This window comes from Diadema antillarum, unplaced genomic scaffold (genome assembly GCF_040938485.1).
Source record: "Diadema antillarum isolate AM-2024a unplaced genomic scaffold, OU_Dant_1.0 seq00000386_RagTag, whole genome shotgun sequence".
NCBI classification, from domain to species: domain Eukaryota; kingdom Metazoa; phylum Echinodermata; class Echinoidea; order Diadematoida; family Diadematidae; genus Diadema; species Diadema antillarum.
The window spans coordinates 1133851-1154454 of NW_027271384.1; the positions used below are offsets into that span (position 1 = coordinate 1133851).

A 20604-nucleotide genomic window follows, 5' to 3' on the forward strand; every position below is an offset into this window, starting at 1 on the left:
ACCAATCATATCAATATAATATCTGCTGCTACTGCGGAAGCACAACAAGGAGCATCAACGACGGCTAGCAGTCAAATGAGGAAAAGTCAAAGTCAGCGCCAAATTTATACCTTTCCATTTTCCTGGTATTGTCCGCAGTTTGTCCGCATGCCTAACTTGTGTTGTCCGGAAGGCATCCTGATTGTCCGCGTTCATTCCTGGTGTAATCCTAGATGTTTCCGCGCTGCCCGGCTACGATTAGCATATTCCGAGGTATTTCGCGCTCTTCCGGAGTGATTCCTAGGAATGTCAGCAGTCAGTCCGCGGACAGTCCGCGGACAGTCCTAGGAATGTCCCAGGACAAGCCGATTCACAAAGTTATTCCGCGTCTGTCGCGGACAGGATGCCGAAATAACAAAATTTGCTTCCGCAACCTTTCCGGGGCTTGTCCGCGCCCAAGTGGACGTCCGCACTTACAGGGACCGTGGAGAGTTGTTTTTTTTTAAAGGTTGGGGGTCGCAGGACCGAGATGTCAAGGTCAATAGTACATTTTGTACCTTAGTATTTTGTATTATTTTAATGATTTCGTCGAAAATACGTCATGTGTGCAGAGTGCGGACAAAACTGAGAATACACTCACGAACCTTGCACCGATTGAATTGAAAACAACAAACAAACAAACAAACAAACAGACAAACAAGCAAGCAAACAAACCCACAAAGGAAAGTTCTTCAAAAATGAGTTTATTCGATATCTCGGTTTCAGTATTACAAAATATAGTATGAAGAAAGAGCAAGAGCAGTATCAATAAATCGGAACATATAAATATGTACACGTGCATATGTTCTTTTCCCATCGAACTTTGGGCAATTGTTAACTCCAATAGACATTTAAGATTTTAATCTAAAACCGGTACATCTACTACTATTATTTCACGGTAATGACATCATATATATTTATGTTGCAGTTTCAGCTTTCCGTTAGTACGGACGAAAATGTCACACAATCATAATTGAGTACTTCAGTGTAGAGAAAGCGATACCCGAAGTACCCAAAGGGTGCGTAGATCAAGCACGAAACTTGTTCAGAGAAATCACACGCAACACCAGCAATAAGGATATATAGTACCTTCTGATTAAGCCACAATGTTCTCGTTGAATCTACAAAGTCATCTTATGAATCAGTTCTTACCGAATCCGGCGAACGGCAGATGCCTCACGCACCCGGAGAAGACGGGGCGGAAATATCAAGGTGTCTGTAATTTTCACCTTACCATCCACCATCAGGCCGAGCTAACATAAATCGCTAATCAATCTAAAAACATCAACTCGTAATTCTCAAGTTATTATGATCAGTGGAGATGACTAGAATTTGCTAAATAGAATTTGCAAAACAGGGGCAAGATATGTTTATACATATGTGTTTTCAGATTTTCAAAATTACACTTCGTCTATGGATTTTAATTCAAACTTCAAAGGGTTTATAGCTTGCATTACGAACAGAATTGTTATACTGTATCCGTACTCGGTGTAACGTTTCAGTTACAAATACACACTTTGCCAAAATACAAATAGAATTAACTAAATAACTCGAGTCGAATCTTCCGTGATAAAAACGAGCGAAGTATCCCTTTTCCAAAGGAATGTAAATAGAACTCTTCGTCCAGCTTTTGATCAGTTCAAGCTCTTCAACATAGCATACAACATGTTTCTACCAGGCAGGCAACACTCCTTTCATATGGTCTTACATAAGAATATTATGATCTTACTCAGGTATTATCCAGGGTACCTCTCTACCAAAGGGCCCTGCCATTGTGATCACCCCAGTATTGCCGGGTGCCCATTGTTACACCTGGGTCGAGTGGGACACCGTGAGTAAAAACGTTTCGTCCACGAACGCAAGTACTTGATAGGTGTCGTTTCGGGACTTCAGTTTGAAAGTCACGAATCTTTTCCACATTACCATAGTACCCCTTCAATTACATCTGGTGGCCGGTATAATTGCTCCTTTTAATTGCCTTTGGAGCAAATAAACAATATTCTACCTTTTTTCACACTCACTACCCTGATACTTTGTCTCCATTCTTCTTTAGAAAGCAGGAACGACATATCAGACAAGATCTCGTACAAAGAAACCGTTCAAGTGCTTGACGCCTTTTTCTATGTTACAGACCACAGGATAACATCTCTATCATATTATCAGAAAACATAGTCTCAGTTGACGCAGGTATGTGCGTAACGCAAGTGAGTCTCAGCGGAGATATGGGACAGTCTATTTTCGATTGATCACCTGAATATAAATCATTAGTCACAGTCTAAACAAACTAAGCAATCACCATCATCATCTTCTAAACACACAATAGACGTTACGACCACTTTTGATAGTTAAAGGATGTTAAGAAAATAAATTGCTAAATCATATGAGAAGGCATTCGAAACACAATGTGAAGAACACAATTTTGATATTATCTATAGTGGACATTACTTTTTTCAGAATATACAGAACATTCTAGCTCACGTCGTATTTTACAAAATAAATCGGTATCCATGTTCAAATCCAAATAAACGAGTCCGTATATTGCATCTCGACTCTATGTACATCCCAAGCGTAACACATCCGCCAACCAATAAATATTTCTTTGCGCACATAACATAAATCTTTTTTCTTCTTTAAAAGAGGCACAAAGTAAACCAATATTTTTTCCCCTCGGGTCGTTAGTACTTCGGTGTTCTTGTCAAACAAAACTACATAAGAAAGGACTTGACAGTGTCGGCATTGATGTAACAAATTCTTTTAACAATCTTTTTTTTTCCAACGTTGGAGAATTGTTTCATTAGAAGTTCTCGAAATGGTGGATAAATGCAGCTCCATCGTACTTGTTGAGCTCCACGCACGCTTGTTCCACATTGCCGGTCATTCCCGGGGGCCCGCAGCTGAAGACTCCGATCTTTCCGACCTGCACAACACCAGCAAAAGAAACATGATCGAGACGTGTTTCCCTGTGCAGAACTTGAAATCATTTAATCACTAATCGGCACATAAACGCAGAAAATACTAATAATAATTTATGTATTTTGACCGTGTACATCAAATTGTTACTCAAGTCCAGATGCGTATTTACGCGAAATTGTGTTTCGTCGAAAGCTGACACCATTTTATTATTATGTCTTCTTGGGAGGCAGGGAACAAATCCCCTAAGGTCTCTGGTCATAATATTCCGACACTTTCAATATTCCATCCATAGCCGGATTACCGTCACCCGTTGAAGTGCTACCTCCAAAGATCAATTCTTTCCGAGACAATGATGCCATTTCTGATACGAATGTATCTCCGGACTTCCAAACTGTCTTAGAGTACGGGCTACGCAGTATTCACGCATTATTGGCAGTTTTGCCATGTAGTTACGTTGTTTTTAGAATAGTAAGAGGGAACTGCAGCAACAGAAAATCAGTCAAATTTTTGAAACAGGAATATGGTTGCCCATGTTAACACAATAAGCATTCATGGAACATATGAGTGTTGAGAACGGTGCGGATGCACTGGTATCAAAGTGGTATCAAAGTAGGTTTCGCAAAACAATTTTTCTCTAGGGTAGGCATTTTTTATCGAGTAAACGGAGAGGAACGCTGTTTTGAAAATACTGTAGTCAGAAAGAACTTCATTAAATGGAGCAAATCAACACTTGTTTACTGACTTTAAGAAAAAAAAATATCCAAAGTTGTCAATAGGCAAGTAGTGCTGGCTCAGTGCTATTATGGCATAAGCCACAATCGACAAACAAAAACTTTTTGTATAGCTGCAAGTTTACCAACCACAACTGCCTTCCCTATTGATATCAATGGGTTAAGCCCCTCACTACCAAGTGCAAGATGGCGATTGAGACACCAAGTTTTACTAGGACTCTTACCCCTGGGTGCTCGTCTTCCAAAGACTGCAGGAAAGAGGTGAATTGGGGCCGGCCGAAGTGGGTTATGGACTGGAGACCGGTGAAGAGTGAGCGGTTGGAAATCTTCTGGAAATGACGCTCGCAAATGTACTGGGGAGCAGAACGAGAAGATGATTAGTTTAGAATCATGTCAGGTATTGAGTGCATTAATGACAGATTGAATGCGCCTAGCAACGTCGTCATCTTTTCACAACGTAATCTGCCATAGATTTGACATTTATAATGTTCATTTGCATATCAATGTAAGGCTCTCTAGTAAATAAAAAGCCAACACGTAACTACATCTAAAAAACAATGTTCTGAATCAATCTAATCTTATTACTGCTTTACTGTGTGCAGCAGATTCCAATGTTGTAAGATAAACTTAAAGACATACATAGGCCTACACGTACATATTATGTAACATGGACTGCCATTATGCCGTTATATAAAATCAATTAAATCATACGCAGTATAACTGAGTGGCCTGCTGTAATGATAGTTTGAGAATTACAATAGTGTGCTGAATCAAACCATGTTCTCAATCAGCTGTGCAAGGGAGGGGTGTTAAGTAAAAAAAGAAAACGACTTCTCGCAAGGAGAGCCACGTAGAACAACGAGCCGAAGTGATGAGGGCTTACCAGCATGGTGGTTCGGAGGTCGAACTTCTGGAAGAATTGGGTGATGAAAATGTGGACGCTGACGAGGTCATTCTTGTCGTTCTCCTCGACATCGCGGATGATGTCGGTCAGCCACTCGAAGTGCTTCTGGGTTCGTGTCACCCACAGGAAGTAAACCTGGTATTGAGAATATTAAAAAAGAATAAAGATATAGATCAATATTCTCAATACCTTTTAATACGCTAGCACAAAAAAAGTCAGTATACTTACATGCCAAAACACACACACTACACACGCACACAGTGCACACATGCGCATTCACACGCACCGGCAAAGATCTCACATGCTTTACGTGATAATTATGCTTAAGCTTGTGTTTCTGCAGTTAAGCGCTGTATCTCTGTCACTTTGGTGTTGAGAGAATGTCGCAGAAAATGGTTACATTAGAGAGCGCTAAACATACCGTTTTTACAATGCCCAAAGCATGTCATCAACAGCATCTTGTATGATGTGATGAAGGAGTGTTGCCCTTGGCTGTTAGAATCTTTGGCCTTTCTTTGAATTCTATTATTTTTAGCAATGTTCTGATAAACACTGACATTTTTAGTCGGTTAATTTGACGAGGAACAATGGATATAGACGAGCACGCAAATCTAAGTCTCAACTCTTGACCAGAACGTAATATGAAAATTCTTGTGAGGTGTATTATCCCGCTCTGAGAGGGAAAGACAAGAACTGGGACGATGAGACACAGAGAGACAGACAGACAGATAGACATACAGACAGAGAGAGACGGAGAGAGAGAAAGATAGAGAGAGAAGAGGAAAAAGTAAAGGAGAAGAAGTGGTGTTGGTAATCACGGCGCAGTGGTTGAATGATGTTGCGATGTAGTCTCACCTTTTTGCAGGAGATGCGCGACCCGATGGAAGACTTGTTTACAATGTCCTTGAGAATGGAAGCGAAGGGCGTGACCCCGATACCACCTCCCACCAGCACAGCCACCTCGTACTGGTACCAGTCCTGGTGACCCTCTCCATAGGGGCCGTCCAGGAACACCTATTGTGAGATACAAGGAGAGTAATATAGACGAGTTACGTGACCGGATACAGTGATGCTGGAGCGATTAGCAATATTGAGGCTAATTATGCCATGATTTTATTGCCCACTTATGAGACAAAACACATTCATGGACCAAATATTGATCCATCGATTCATCGTCGCGCGTGCACAGGACCACCTTAAAATTTGATTCCTATAAAATCTTCCCAAATAAGATGTCGAACTTTTACGCATGGGTGTAAGTTGTGAATGTCACAGCATAATGTCATGTTCTCAGGCTCGTATCGTTGTACGCCAGATAAGCATTCTTTCTCGCAAAACCCTTTCTCCCGATTGTGAGATGTTACACGAGTCCCGGCCTAGGTCTACCCTTACCTTGGGCAGGGGATGCTCTCGTAGAACGTTGGGATCGTACGTCTGTCGGAGGTTCATGGTCCAGGGCCCGACGGCGCGGATATGGAGCGAGAGGTTCTCCTCGTGCGGGGCGGAGGTCAGGGTGAACGGATGGTACTCGCTGGAGGACAGAGTCTTGACGGCGATTCGCACCCACTGGCCTGACTTGTACTCAAATCCTATGGGGCGCTTGAACTCAAGCATGGTTACGTCTGTCAAGGAAGTTTATCACAGTAGAAAAAAAAAAATCAATGAACACTGATGTCACAATTAATCTAGCGCAGTGTGCACTCTTACTATAAATTAACAATTGATAGATTATTTATCAGCAGAGGGAAATAACCAATCTCCTAGGATTTAAAAAGCATACAGCGGGTAGAGAAATAAAAGTTTTAGGGGACGGGACAGCAAAAAGCTATTGGTTGGTTGTTTGTTTGTTTGTTTGTTTGTGTTGAGGGGGCAGGGCAGAGAATGGTAGCTGTACATGGGGAGGAGGTGCAGGGAGGGGAAGTAGCAGCCGCTTGAGACTCACCTGACGGGAGATTCTCGGCGCGGACGACGGCAATCTCCGCCTTCTTGCGGCTGATGCTGACCAGTTTGTCGAGGGTGAAGAGAACGAGGGGACCGAGGGAGAAGTAGTGCATGAACGGCGGCTGCACCAGCCGGCCGGAGCCGTGCAGGAACATGAGGATGAAGTAGATAACCCACAGGTTGTGAGTGAACCAGAAGAGGTTGAAGACTCGGCGGCGGGCATAGGAGAAGGCGAATGTGTACATGACGGCGCAAACCATAACACACAGAATTCCGGTGAAACCTGCAACATTGGATTTGAATGAACCAAAAAAAAAAAAAAAAAAAAGATTAGTCAATTTGTTTTGGATAATTATTCATTTACTCCATATAGTTTTGACCAAGAGTGACCCCCCCCCCCCCCCCCCCATCAAGGTGTTTAAGTAAGACCAGAACAAACACAATACACAAACTGGGGACAAGAGAATGATTAAACTTCAGGGGGAAAAAAGGCAACGCAAGACTAGAAGGGTTGGTTTTTTTTTTATTCGAGTTGTTAAGCACACCAAGATATTCATACAAAGTTAGTTAGGGTTCAGACAAAATTTCGATTTTGCCACATGTGGTGAATCTGCACATGCGTGCATGTGTGAGGCACGAACATGTAAATGAATCTTTGACGACCGCCCATCACGTGTTAAAATCGATGTCGATGTGATTTGTAGATATTGTAGTGGGCGTGGAAGTGGGTGTGGTCGCACCTGTGATTGTTCCCCAGGCCCAGTAGTGGAACTTGGGCAGCTCGTGGGAACGGTGGAAGAAGTCACGGAAGTAGCAGGTGAGATCGTCCGCGGTCTGGCTGGAGATGTGGTAGAAGTTGAGACTGTGACCGATGGTATGCATCACTGCAAAAAGAAAAGAGAAAAAGGTCTCGTGATATCCACAGTCCTTCTGTTATCTTTCTCTCCTTCACAAAGTTACATTTCTCACTTTGATACACCAACAACAGCAACAAAAAAAATGTGAGTCGATCAAAACTGAATGACGTTCGCACGACCGATACAATCATCGCATGACCACAATTGTTGAACCCCATCTAAATATCCAGTGTTTTTTACTTTAAACACGACACATACAAAAAAAGAATCTGCAGTAGTCAAATCCATGAAAAGGGTGTTATTGAAAGGGGATATTCAATAGCAAAAATGCAGTAAGAGGATGTCAACAAAATGCAGAGTAAGAGTGGCATGATGTACAATGTAAAGTCATTTTTTCTTGTGTTCTTCTGAGTCGAATTTCCCAAATATGTTTTTTCGTGTGGAATAGAGCCTCAAATAAGGTATGAGGATTATGATGGATTTCTACCACAGTTGAACAATGAGAAAAGATAAGACGCAATGTAAGGAGAATTGGTAGATTTAAATCCCGAGACAGAGGGAGAGAAATAGAGAGATGGAGAGAAAGGGAAAGAGGAGGAGGAGGAGGAGGAGGAAAAGGGAGGGCGGTGTAGCAGGGGAGCGGGGAAAGGAGTGTGGTCTTGCTTCGCACTTACCAGAGAAGAACAGGGCCCACATGGCGATGTATTTTGTGCATGGGCAGGGCAGAGTCGAAAGGGATGTAGCGATGGAGGAAGGTCTCTCGCAGCTTGGTGATCGTGTTGCGACACATGGTGACCAGCAGCGTGGAGTAGGTGAACATCATGGCCGAAGCTGGCACCTCGGGTCACCGACACACCAAAGCCGGCGATGCGGCGGAGACCGGCAAATTCTCGCTCGATGGAGTAATCTGGGGAGGGGGTAAAAAGTCAAAAGTTTGAAAGACAAAGCATGATAATCACTTCATATCAAAAGCAACTCTACGGATACTTATTATTACATTTCAGGCCTTCAAGATGATGGTAGTCGCAGCACAAGCTTTGTTACTTTTCATGATTTCCAATCAACTACAATCACTTTTGATTTAGTTTCGTTGTTAAAATGTCTTTAGAAGAAAGATGGTACGGTAGACCATATCATTCGGATATCTATGAGCATAGAGAGATAGTATTGACATTTGTCACGTTCTGATGAAAAGATGTATCAATTTTGGGGACAAGTAATGATTATTCATATCTCATCATGAAAGAGGGGTTATAGTCACAGAATATATGTACACAAATATCACACTAAAGTGGAGTAACTGGATATAGGATTAAACAGGGTGGAAAGTAAGACAAAATTGCAATTTGTAAACTATACTCACAGTACGCTCCGCTCGATGAAGACGCCAAAAAGGGACAAGGGTGTAGAGAAGCACGTAGAAGATCTGCAGTCGGTTGTTCTCGAAGAAGCGGACGATTTGCGTGTATGTGCGGGAACTGACGGTCTTGGGGTATTCCTCCTGCGGGGCGGTCTCGACCGCGGACGCTCTTGGAGCGGGCTTTCCTGGAGACGGGACCTGCAGTCGCTGGAGCGGTCTTCGGGGCACCATTGGCCTTCGGAGTTCCCGTGGTAATCGCGTTCCCTGATGGAACACATAAATCATGATCAGTACTCACTGGCATATCATGTCGAATGTCATTGCACTAAATTGAGATATATAGACTGTGATTTCATCAAATGTTGACATTTGCACTAAGAAAGGTTCGTGTAAGGAGTATATGCCCATGTATCTAACCTTGGGAATAGATGACCGAATGTTTGTCTTACACTTGCTTGATGGAGGGGGGGGGGGGGGGGGTGTTGACAAGGCTAGCGCTATTCCCTTTCATGTGGAATTATCAGCCAGAAGTGTCGGGGTTGTTATTCATAGGTTCATAGTATTTACCATTGCTCTGCATTTATAGCTATAAAAGGCTGTGTGTATTTTCCCAGTGGCCTCAGCGGAGGTTTCTTTACTTGTAGGCGGCGGATGATGGTCTGTCGGGCCCTGGCGTTGAGGTTGCCTTCTTCGTATGACGGTAGCTGCTCCACGGCTTGGAGCTTGCTTCTCCTTCTCCTTCTCTCCGACACGCGCGCCTCACCTCACCTGTGAGCAGTTAAAAAAAAAACGGCTGGTCAAAACCTTGACTTATATCAAAGCGTTTCGCAAAGAATTACACCAAGTTACAGCAACCTCGCTATACATCATCTTTTTCTATTAAAAAGAAATTAAAAGTTTTCCACGAATATTTTGGAAATCCTTTAATTCCGGTGGTGGGTCGACTCACCGATGTCCAGCTTGGCGTTTGCTAAGCTCCTCTTTGTGCTCGGCCATGAGGAGGTGAAGTCTTCGAGGGATAGAGATTCCTTGTCGCCCAGACCGGCGTGGTCGAAACATGCCCTGGATGGACGCGATCAAGCTCCTGCTCCTCAACGCTCGCACTGACCCATCTCCATCATCGGACCCTGACCAATCACATGGAAAACAAAAAGAGATTGAACAATGCATGACGTATACACCTATATAGCCCGGGTGATAATTACTAATCAACACTCTCTTTTGATCCAACACATTAAAACGCCCTTCGTTGCATGACTAGCTAAATACTGGTAGACCACAGAGGCTGGTTCAGTCTCACGACCTCAATTATCATCGCAATTGTCCAAGCACAAAGCAAAACGGCAAAGAATATTCATCAACTGCCAGATTATTACAAAAATAGCTGGATACTACATACAAAATAACCAAGGATGTTTAAATCAATATATCAAAATTAATCAGGTTTTACTGCGTGCTCTGGTACAACTGTTCATTGATTCAAAGTCTGATCATTACAACATCCACAGCATGGATGCATTTGCTGTTTTTAGATTAATTTGGATTATCTTTATCCTCCCATAAGCAATTCCATGATTCTCTGAGATATCCAGGTAATGAAAAGAGAGATTGTTGAGAGATGTCTGAAAACTAATAGTCGGCGGAAGGAAGCTCACCTGAGCATGTGCCTGAACTCTTCACGAGAAAGATGTCCGGAACGATCGATGTCGTACATGTTGAACATGAGCTTCAGTTTATCCTCGGGCGATCCTAAGATTGAAGACAAAACATTAAATTTTGGATGATATATTACTGGCGCTCACATTCTACGAATACAATGAAATAATATACCACATGATACTATAACATGCATCAAATTCTCACGTTGACTTGATCGAGACAGAATGCGGATTTTCCTCATTTATTTGTTAGGTCCCACGAAATATGGAACTAACCTGATAGTTTCAACATCTATCGTATGGCCATCGGCCTTATTCTTATTTTAATTTTGTTTACCCGTGTCATTTGGAAGCAGTTATGGATGGAGGTTGTGCGCATGCTCACACACCACTAAGAAGAATGGAGGTTTTGATGTGGAGAAGACTTTAGGTTCTCGTGTATGATAGCAATGTGTCCATCCAGCGCGCATGCTTCCAACTGCATGATTTCTCACATGGAGTGGGCCAAAGATTGCACTCGAATCTTCAAAATGGAATTGTGAAACATTTTTCATCAGACACATTGTCTATCAAGAAAGTGAAAGCTAAACTTGTTTGCCCTCCCCCCCCCCAAAAAAAAGAAGAAAACTCACCCTTGGCAAAGACGACGATGACGTCGAGGAACTCTCTGAAGGAGATCGTGCCACTGTGGTCCTGATCTACGAGCTCGAACATCTGCTCCACAAAGATGGAGTCGGGTTTCATCGACAGCACCTCGGCGAACTCGGTCATGGTGAGTTCGCACTCGAGGATATCCTTGGACTCCTGCTTGTTGACGGCCTCGTCGGGGTCGAAGTCGATCTTGAAGGCCTGACGGGGGGGGGGGGACAGAGACTGTTTTAATGCATCTACCAATTGGAGCAGGAGTGACGACAGTAGGGTTGGTAGTGTGCTGATAGATGTAGGAGCTGTGGTAGTGGTGGTAATGGTGGTGGCGATAGTGGTGGGGATGATAGAGAAGGGCATGGTCATGTGGGGGATGGAGTGGTGGTGATAGTGGTTGAAGGCAATGGTTGTGGTGGTAGTAATGATGATAGCAGCTATGGTGTACGTGAAAGTGGTCGTTGTAGTGGTCGTGAAAGTATATAGCGACGGGGAATGTTGAGATGGAACTAGTGGTGACATTACACGGAAGGCTTACGTTGGAAGTCGTATAAATGGAAATGGAAATAGTAATTCTTATGGAAGTATAAATGGAGATGGTATGGTGGTGGTGGTGATAGTAGGTGATAGTAGCAGTGTTGGTGGTGACAGAAGTGGTGGTGATAGTGCCTAAAGTAGCAGGAGCTCTGATATTGTGGCGACACTAGTGATCATTGTGGAGGAGATAGCCCCGGAAAATGTTGCGCTATCATCAATAGATGTGGACACATTGTAGATGTTTGTGCAAGTACGTGACAGAAGAGTCATTTCCATGTTTACGGGATATGATTTTAACCACCTTTGAAGGTGTTCATCATTAAAGGAGACACTATGAACAAAAAGCAATATTGGAAGCAGACCAATGTAGAAAAGAAGTATCGAGCAGGGATCTCCAAATTGTATATCCTCACCTGCGAGAAAGCTACACGGAAGAACTTTTCCAGGAGTTTCTGCCGATGTTCCCTGGTCACGGCCATCACCAGCATCTCCTTCTCCCGGATCTCCAGCCGTTCACGTCCCACGCCGACCTCGGCACTGCCTAGGAAACTCTCCAGATCGCTGATGAACTCCAGCCGGAGCTCGGGATCGGCAAACTTCAGGACGATATCGTACTCGCGCTCAAACTTAACCACCACGTAGCGCTGGGCACCGTCGGGGGAGACCAGGAGAGTGACCTGTAGAGGTGTGATACGGAAGAGCGGAAATGTTACAAAATGGGTAATTCATCACATATCCACAGCATGGATCTTTGTCATTCAGAAAGGAAGTATTACTGCTTGGCCATTTTTTTTTTTCCTGTGCTCATAGAGCTAAATTGAAATTATGGCAATAATGGCAATAAATCACGATTCCTTAACCAATGTAATACAAGTCAACATTCCAATCCAACTGAGGGTAATCCTCATCTTCAACACAATTTTGAAGAATTCAAGAAGCTGAACAAAGTGCAAGAGCTTTGGACGAGACAGAACCTCATCTCTTTGGTCAACACGAGTGAAAACAGAATGATGTCACACCTTGGAGTAATGGCTGAGGTCCACCGTGCGATAGACTTTGTTACCACGCTCGTTGGAGATTCTGATTTTCTTTCCGGGACCCAACTTGACCTGCACCGGACGCGATCCCTCCTTCTTTCCGCACCACTCGGCAGCTGTAAACGGGGTGAGAGAATCAAGGCGTTACTTTTTAAAAAAAAGGTATTAGTGGGAGTAGTTTGAACTTGGGGGGATAAGGAACTGGACGGGTCACGGGAGATCCTTGGTTTGAAAACAGTTCGAAGTGCTCAAAACTTCTCCTTCTTTTTCTTCTTTCTCTTCTTCCTCTCCTTCTCCTGGTTCAGTCTACCTATGTCTTTCTATGACTCTCGGCGATTGCAAATTTCTTGATAAAAAAAAAGTTTTTAGAGGAGAAAATGACAAAAAGTCGCCATTTAGCGTGTTGTGTTTATATATCCCTTGCAAAAACAGGTGAAAATTCACATCTTTTCTTGTTCAAGACTAACGCAATTTTGTCAAGTATATGAGGGGTCGAAGAAGCTTATATTATGCCTACAGCACCAAAGGCCGGCTACGATACCTCAGACACAAACACACACATACGCACAAACAAACAAACGAACGAACAAGGCAGCTTCATAACAACTCACCCGTGTACGTCTTGAGGTTGCTGGGATCTCGGGACCGGGTTCGCCTGTGCTGCAGCTTCCTCGCCGCCTGGATACGATGCTGCCGAACGTGGGCCAAGATGAGTAGGACGGCGACGCAGCCTGTGGGCGGGAGAGAACGACATCGTAATATAGGTGGTGATGGTTTTATGCTGGCGTCACGCTGCCTCGAAATAGACGTTAAGATAGCCATACGAATATGGAATTCTTAATTTCGGGCGAAATGGCTGGCCCCGAACTTTTGGTATGAAATGGGAAATCAGTCATAAATTATGATGAAGAAAACATTGAATATGGTAAATATGAGCTGATAAAGTTTCATATCATCGAGTAATTTCACAGAACTACATGTAACCGTCGTGCATAGGCAAGCTTACACACTGTTTTGCAAACGTGGAAAGCGTTCACACAATCTGGATTGAAGCTCCAGAAACATGATTTCAAAGACAGCTGCGTTACTCAAACCAATCTTGGTGGTAAACACACACACACAACACACACACACACGTACGCGCACACACACACACACACACACACACAAATAAATAAAAACAAGACAGAAAGACACATATAGCATCATCGTCTGGTTACACTCACCCACAATCCAAATACCAAGAGCGAGGTAAGAGAGAGCATAGGACACCTCGCTACCAGTGAAGTAATCGAAAATCTGCAGAGGGGTACACGGCTCCATGTCATCCTCGCTGATGGTGCGATCTTCAGGAATGAATGGCTGGTCTTCGAAGCACGGGTCTCCTACAAATCAAATAAGATGCACAATCACAAAGTAGTTAAAAACTCCTCTTTGTTCTCCTCCTCCTTTTTCCTGTCTTATTTGTGTTATCCCCTTTACTTTGATTTGTATTTTACTTATTCTAATGTTTCTTCTTCTTCTCCGCTCTCGATGTCTTCTCTGTCTCGTTTTTTCTTTTTGTTTCGTTTTTCTTCTTCTCCACCTCCTCGTTCTCCTCCTTCTTTTTCTTCTTCTCCTCCTCCTTTAGCACCCGCTCCTTTATCCCCCTGCATCTTCATTTAAACCCAGATATGTGTTCAATGTTATCAATTTATTACCCTGTGATACAGTGACCCAAACTGCTCTGGTTAATGATTATGACAACGTCTTCTATCCTTTATTTTGCGTTGGGATTTCTGTTCTTCCTGTTCCGGTATTCATGGACTTACCTTCAACATAATGGAAGGGATCTCTTTGCAGATCGTCGGGATTGATGTTAGTGCAAGCAACAATTATGTCCCAAAGTGTCACATTCCTGATGAAAGCAATCTGTTCCTGGGTGAATTGCCTGGATTATTTCAAACAAGCAAGGAGGAATAATGACGATTGATTGCCATACTTGTACACGACTGCGGACATTGAAACAAAGAAATGAAGAAAGTCAATCCCAAGCAAGCCAAATCAGTTTCTTTCTTCGGGTTTTTTTTTTCAGTTTATCAACACAGCCGTCCAAGGATAGCTAGTTATATAAGAACAAACTTGTCTATCAGAATCACCTACGATGATGTCTCCATGGACATAATAACATTCTGACTGGCTAAAGCGACGACATATCTAACGACGTGCTACTTTATATGATGACATTCATTAATTACGACCAAGTCTTTGATACCTTGGACAGAAAATCAACAGCCCTTGATATCTACGGCTTTGCCTTGAGCGGGAAGCCGAGATGAAATGTAAACTTACCCATTTTACTATGAAAGTTTTTCTCAAAACGTATTCATTATTTCTCAAACATGACCCAAAGTGCATCATTTTTTATTATGGTTTCGCTTTATGAGTATACTGTGGCCACCCTATAGGTACTGTTTTACTCAGAACCACGAAAACTAGTTGACACATAATAAGTTATGCACAGACATTAACTAAAACCTTCATTTAAGAGAAAATCGCAAGAGTTTGGAGAGATAAAAAACCCAAACAAATACGAACTAACTGACCCGTTCAGATGGTTTTCGAACCAGAACCGATCGCCATCCCTGGACCTGATGAACTGGTCTTTGATGATGAAGCGGAAGAGTTCGCCAGGACCGTCACTGGTTGTTTCCAGCAGACCGCCGGCCCAGATGTCGACTTTGTCGATGTCGCCCTCATACGTTCTGTTCAGAGCATCCAAAACCTGCATCAAAAGGTTAGTGGAATTACAAAGCATGCTACATTTAATATCGCAGGATAAATTCAATACAGGATCTCTTTTTATCTCTGTTTTCCGCTATCTCGATTCTCGCCGGGATCCCTAAAAAATTATACCTATGTTTGAGCAATTGTCAATTTAGTTCTCTGTTATCTCAGACTCAAGAATATGATGTATGTTAAATCATTACTTGGCACATAGCAATGAAGAGAGTGCCGCAAATAAAAGGGAGAGAGAAAAAAGTGAATAAACATTGTCAATTATATCTCTTTGTCGTAAAATGGCTATACTTCGGCACTATACCGGCACCAAATTCAAAACGAGTGGTGACATACGCCTTCTGGAGAAGTGTTTCTTTTGACTTCCATAATTGTAATCAAGCATTCTTCGAAGAAAAAAAAAACCCCGCAAACTCAGAAAGATATACAAAACCCTCTTTCCCTACACCATTATGTCCATCATTACTTTTATTTTTCTGCAACAAGTAATGCAAAACATTTATGTTTCATGTTACTTGTAATCTGTGACGTATTCAATGAACAGTTGTTATCTGTTTGTATCTCTTGTGTGTAACGCTGGTGGAAGGCACATTTCCACATTCGCATTGTGGACAATAAAGCAATCAATTCAATTCAATTCAATTCAATTCAATTCAATTCACTCCCCGCTAAATTAAGTCGCTTATCCATCAACTCGAACTCGCCCACTCACGTCGCTGTTAATGAAGGACATGACTCGGCCGTCGCTGCTGTTGCCGGGGTTGATGTCGTCAAACGACTCCTTTCTTGTCATGCCGAGTGACCACACGCGCCGTGTTGTAGTCGGGCAGACCGTGATCGCGCCCTCGCTGAATATTCAGGGCCATGAGATCGCGCCTGGAGAACTCAAGAGGCCCGAATACTCGCCCTGTCAAAGTAGATAGACATGACACCCACAAGGTAAGTATTCTCGTAAAAATCGCACTGACGCGTGATGTCATTCTGACCAATGAAATTCACCTTTCAGGTTTCTGCATTAAAAGTGCAATGTATACTCTACAACTGGATCTAACTGATCAAGAAATTTTCTTCTAGCTTCATTTCCAGTTTCCTTTGATAGGTGAAAGGTCTTTTCGATTACAAATTACCACTGTCAGCAACACTGTTATAATTTGGTACACAACAGAGATCCCGCGGGTCCACTATGCAATTTGTGTCTTATCCTTTTTTTGTCTGAATTAGATAACGATTTTCCTGTCCTGTTTGTCACATTTTCAATTATGTTATCAAATGACTCGAACCTGGCCTAGAGTTGTTTTATTTGTTTTGCTTTCAAGGCATCTAGTAAAAAAAGAAGACAAAGCAGACAGGCTGTGATATAAAACGCAGAAGAAAGAAGACGTACGTTGCAGATCCTCCGTAATGATGTTGTCCTCTCGTTCGGTTATTTGCGACGCCATTCCCAGGAGATACTCCTCAATATCAGATTCTCGCACGGAAAGCTAGAGATTGAAAAATTCAAAGACATTTAATATTCAAAGTTAATGTAATAAACATGAAAGTTTGGATGGATATCGTACGAGAACAAATTTCTGTGTGTGTGTGTGTGTGTGTGTGTGTGTGTGTAAACACGACTTTCGTAAAAACATACTGCTTTTCAATTCAATTCAATTCAACTCAATTCAATTCAATTCAATTCAAGCCAATCCAATCCAATTTGATTCAATTCAATTCATTTCGACTTCGTTGTCCTAGAAATTTGTTTTGTTTGCATGCATACACGATTAAGACATGTCGAAGCGATTATAGTCAATTGTGCATCGTTGATTTAACCAGCAAGCTAAAAAGATAAGAAAAAAAATGACTGCCGTATATTCGTAATAAGATAGAGGGGGAGGGGCGTGGCACATGGGGCTTCCTTCTATGCGATCGGCATGAAAGATTTTTAACCACTAATAGTCTTCTGAATGCATTTGTTTCTTTAAAAAATAACAGGCCTGGAAAAATGTCAGCAGGCTGGTATGAAGACTAGTGTGCTTTGGGGTTTCACCTGAGGGTTCCAGAAGGCATTGCACGTACGGACACCGTGGTTGTCTACGGAGTCAGCGGCGAGATCTTGTTGATCCTTTGACGGGTTGGTAACGTCGCCCAGACCAGACGACCTCAGCGTTGACGTCCGGAAGTGACAGGATGAATTTCTGTGAAGGGGCAAAAGGTTAGTTTTGTTACTGCTTTTTGTCATTGATATTCTGCCCATGGTACTTTAAGTTTCGGTTTAAAGAAGCACCTCACTCCACTTAATGCTCGAGCTTGATAATAATTTGAGCCAGGCAAACAGAAAATTGAAAGTATCATTATGCTGAGGCCTCAATCACGGGGCAATTGAGTTTGAATATCAGCCCGTTATCCTTTTTTTTTTTTTTGCGAAACTGCGACAATATTCAACAATTTCAATTTGTGTACACATTAAATGAGAACATCCATGTCCAAGCACTTTAATTTCGGTGTATTTCAAAAGATATCATGAAAGTCTAACGGAACAGTCATTTTGACAACAAACTAGCACATCAAAGCGTGTTCTCCTTTAAGTGTCATTGTTGCCGAGTCATTGAAACTCTAAAGTACATCTTTTTCTTCTTGCATTCATGTCAAAGTCACCAACTCTTGCTCGAGTATGCTTTAAACGTACAGCCTCCCAAATGTTTCGCCTAGTAACACAAAGATTGGATATGAGCTGCGTTTTCCTTTCCTACCATACCTTCGCATCACTCCGGGAGGAACCAATGTGTGTCCAAATCTCATAGCCGCTGATTGGAACTCGTGTGTGATGCCCGGATGTATGTAGCTCTTGTAGTCTGCATGTCGATGAGATTATCAGTTATCAATTTGTTTCTGCAATTGATACTTCTACGAAAGATGACAATCACTTGAATAAGAGCAGCTGTAATCATAACAATGGTAAGTACCACTTCAATGTAACTATCATTGACATTGTTCCTGGGATTACAATAATCATAAATAACACCATTTCTGCTACCATGTACGGACAATATTATTAGATTATTAGTACTATCAAAATGTCCACTGTGACTGGTCTTTTACTGACAACAAAAAGTCTAATTCTATAACCAAATATGACCAGTTAGGCGAATTGTTTACAGAGATGAACAGGAATAAGCAGCAGATTTCTGACCATGAGGTTATACTCGGTCACAACCTTCTTTGTTTGAGAAATTTCAACCTTTTAGTGATTTTTGTGTGAGATTGTGTGTTTCTTTTCAAGTAACTTATGAAATAGACATTATTATCTGTTATAATCCGGCTACCTACTCTCGTACTCCAGATCTTTGATTTCTTGCTCGTTGAGGTTAAGGTACCCTGGAAGCCATTCATATAACACGACGTTCTGCGCAATACAAACACACAAAAAAAAAACAATTAAACGGGAATATTATAACGCGTTAGATATGATTCATTCAGTTTCATCATGGCATCGCGTCTTTATCAACTCATCTATCCATGTAAAACGATGACCTTTTATTGCAGGCAGTGTTCACGGCAAACACACGCCATTATGAGCTATACAGGTACATGTCACCATCCTACTGAGAACACACAAATTATAAATAAAACAATTTTTATGCGATGTGCTCAAATACATATAGATATCGGCCAACTATGAAAATTTACCAAGTAAAAGATTCAATGTGGGTCTATACTTCAATAGGACGAACAGATAACCCTGCAAGACTCTGATAAGAACGATATAAGCCTAGTTCGATTATCATATCGGGAATTATGGGCTCGAGAAGGGAGGAGACCCCAAATCGGGAGAGATGGCGAGAAGGCGTGAGAGTTTGAATGCTGTGAGAGCTGTGAGGTAAACCCAGCCACCCCCATTATTGGGGAACAAACACGGATTAAAATTAGTGGGCGTGAAGATGATGATAGAACTCACCTGATACGTGGCAATCACCCATTTTCTGGCCTCGTTGAAGATCCGCTCGTCATTCCAGTCGGTTTCTCGCTTGAATTTATCAGCCCAGTAGTTGTGCCACCTGAACCACAGAACGCCAAAAGTCAACAGGAATGGGTTTTCGTTTCCTCGAGGGTTTCCCAACTCTGGAAAGAAAAAGAAGACAAAGAATGTTAATTGCTAGCTGAATCTTTGCGAATGAAGTCCTCCAAGGAGTAATACCTTCAAGATGAATGAGGTTGAAGCGTAGATCATACATTAACATTATTAAACGATTTGTAGCTTGCGGAAGTCCATTTACCAGCTGAACCTCACTCGCTATTTTCATTAAGTCTCCATTCACTTGAGCGTGAAAGAGATGCGTTTACTATACTGATTGTTTCTCAAAATCAGACTATTGAGCTCCATACAGTCACACTATCTTATTTGGTCAGACTGTGGGGTAATATTGTCGCAAACAAAAAAGAAAGGCAGTCGAGCAAAAACTTTAAAGGAAGTGAAGCGCCCATAAGGCAAATGATGTTGCTCGGCGCATGCGCGAGCTAGCTGTTCCCTATACCCCTATGAATCTCACGTCGTCAGACCCGATGAGATGAGGCTTGTCTAGCATAGCATCGCAGATCTAAATCTACCTAGTGTCATCCCCATAGAAAGATTTGTGACGATTTACATGAACTCTTAGATCACTCGGTGAAAATGTTACTAGTCTCTTCCTGAACTAAGAAGTTTGTTTGTTTGTTTGTTTTTGTTTTGTTTTGTTTTGCTAATGCAAATGACAGCTTCCGGTGTTATAAGAAATTTGTCGGGACTTTCGCAAGCAGAGTTCGCAAGCTCTGGGAATGCACCCTTGGGTTTAGTTAGTTATTTGGTAGAGCACAGAAATGTTGCCACTACACTACAAAGGACTTACTGAAAAATCGCTTGGCATCCTGCAGTCTGGCAGCTCCGTTGTCGATTGGGTTGGGCGGGTTGGCCATCGGCAGCCCGAGTGTGTTCACCTCGGGGAATTGCGGCTCGCCTTCTCTGCTGTTGTCCGCCAGCCTGCCGCCCTCGAAAGAGCGCAGAGCGTCCGCCCAAGCTTTGGTGACACCGTACATCAGACCACCATCAATCCATGGTGTAATCTCGTTCAGCTGGGTGAATAAAACCAAGCAAAACAGGACAACACCAATTACTGACAGGCATACAAAAGGACAAGTGAAACATTCATGCAGATTGGTAGGTCTACGAGAGCGCAGATGTAGGTAGAAATCTGATCTAAGAGAGCTAATAA

The 20604-nt window shown here is 42.5% G+C and overlaps 1 pseudogene; it reads right to left on the reverse strand.

Moving 5' to 3' along the window:
- Positions 1–706: 706 nt before the first annotated feature.
- Positions 707–20604, reverse strand: part of LOC139731901 (dual oxidase 1-like) — a 35072-nt pseudogene continuing 15174 nt past the window's right edge.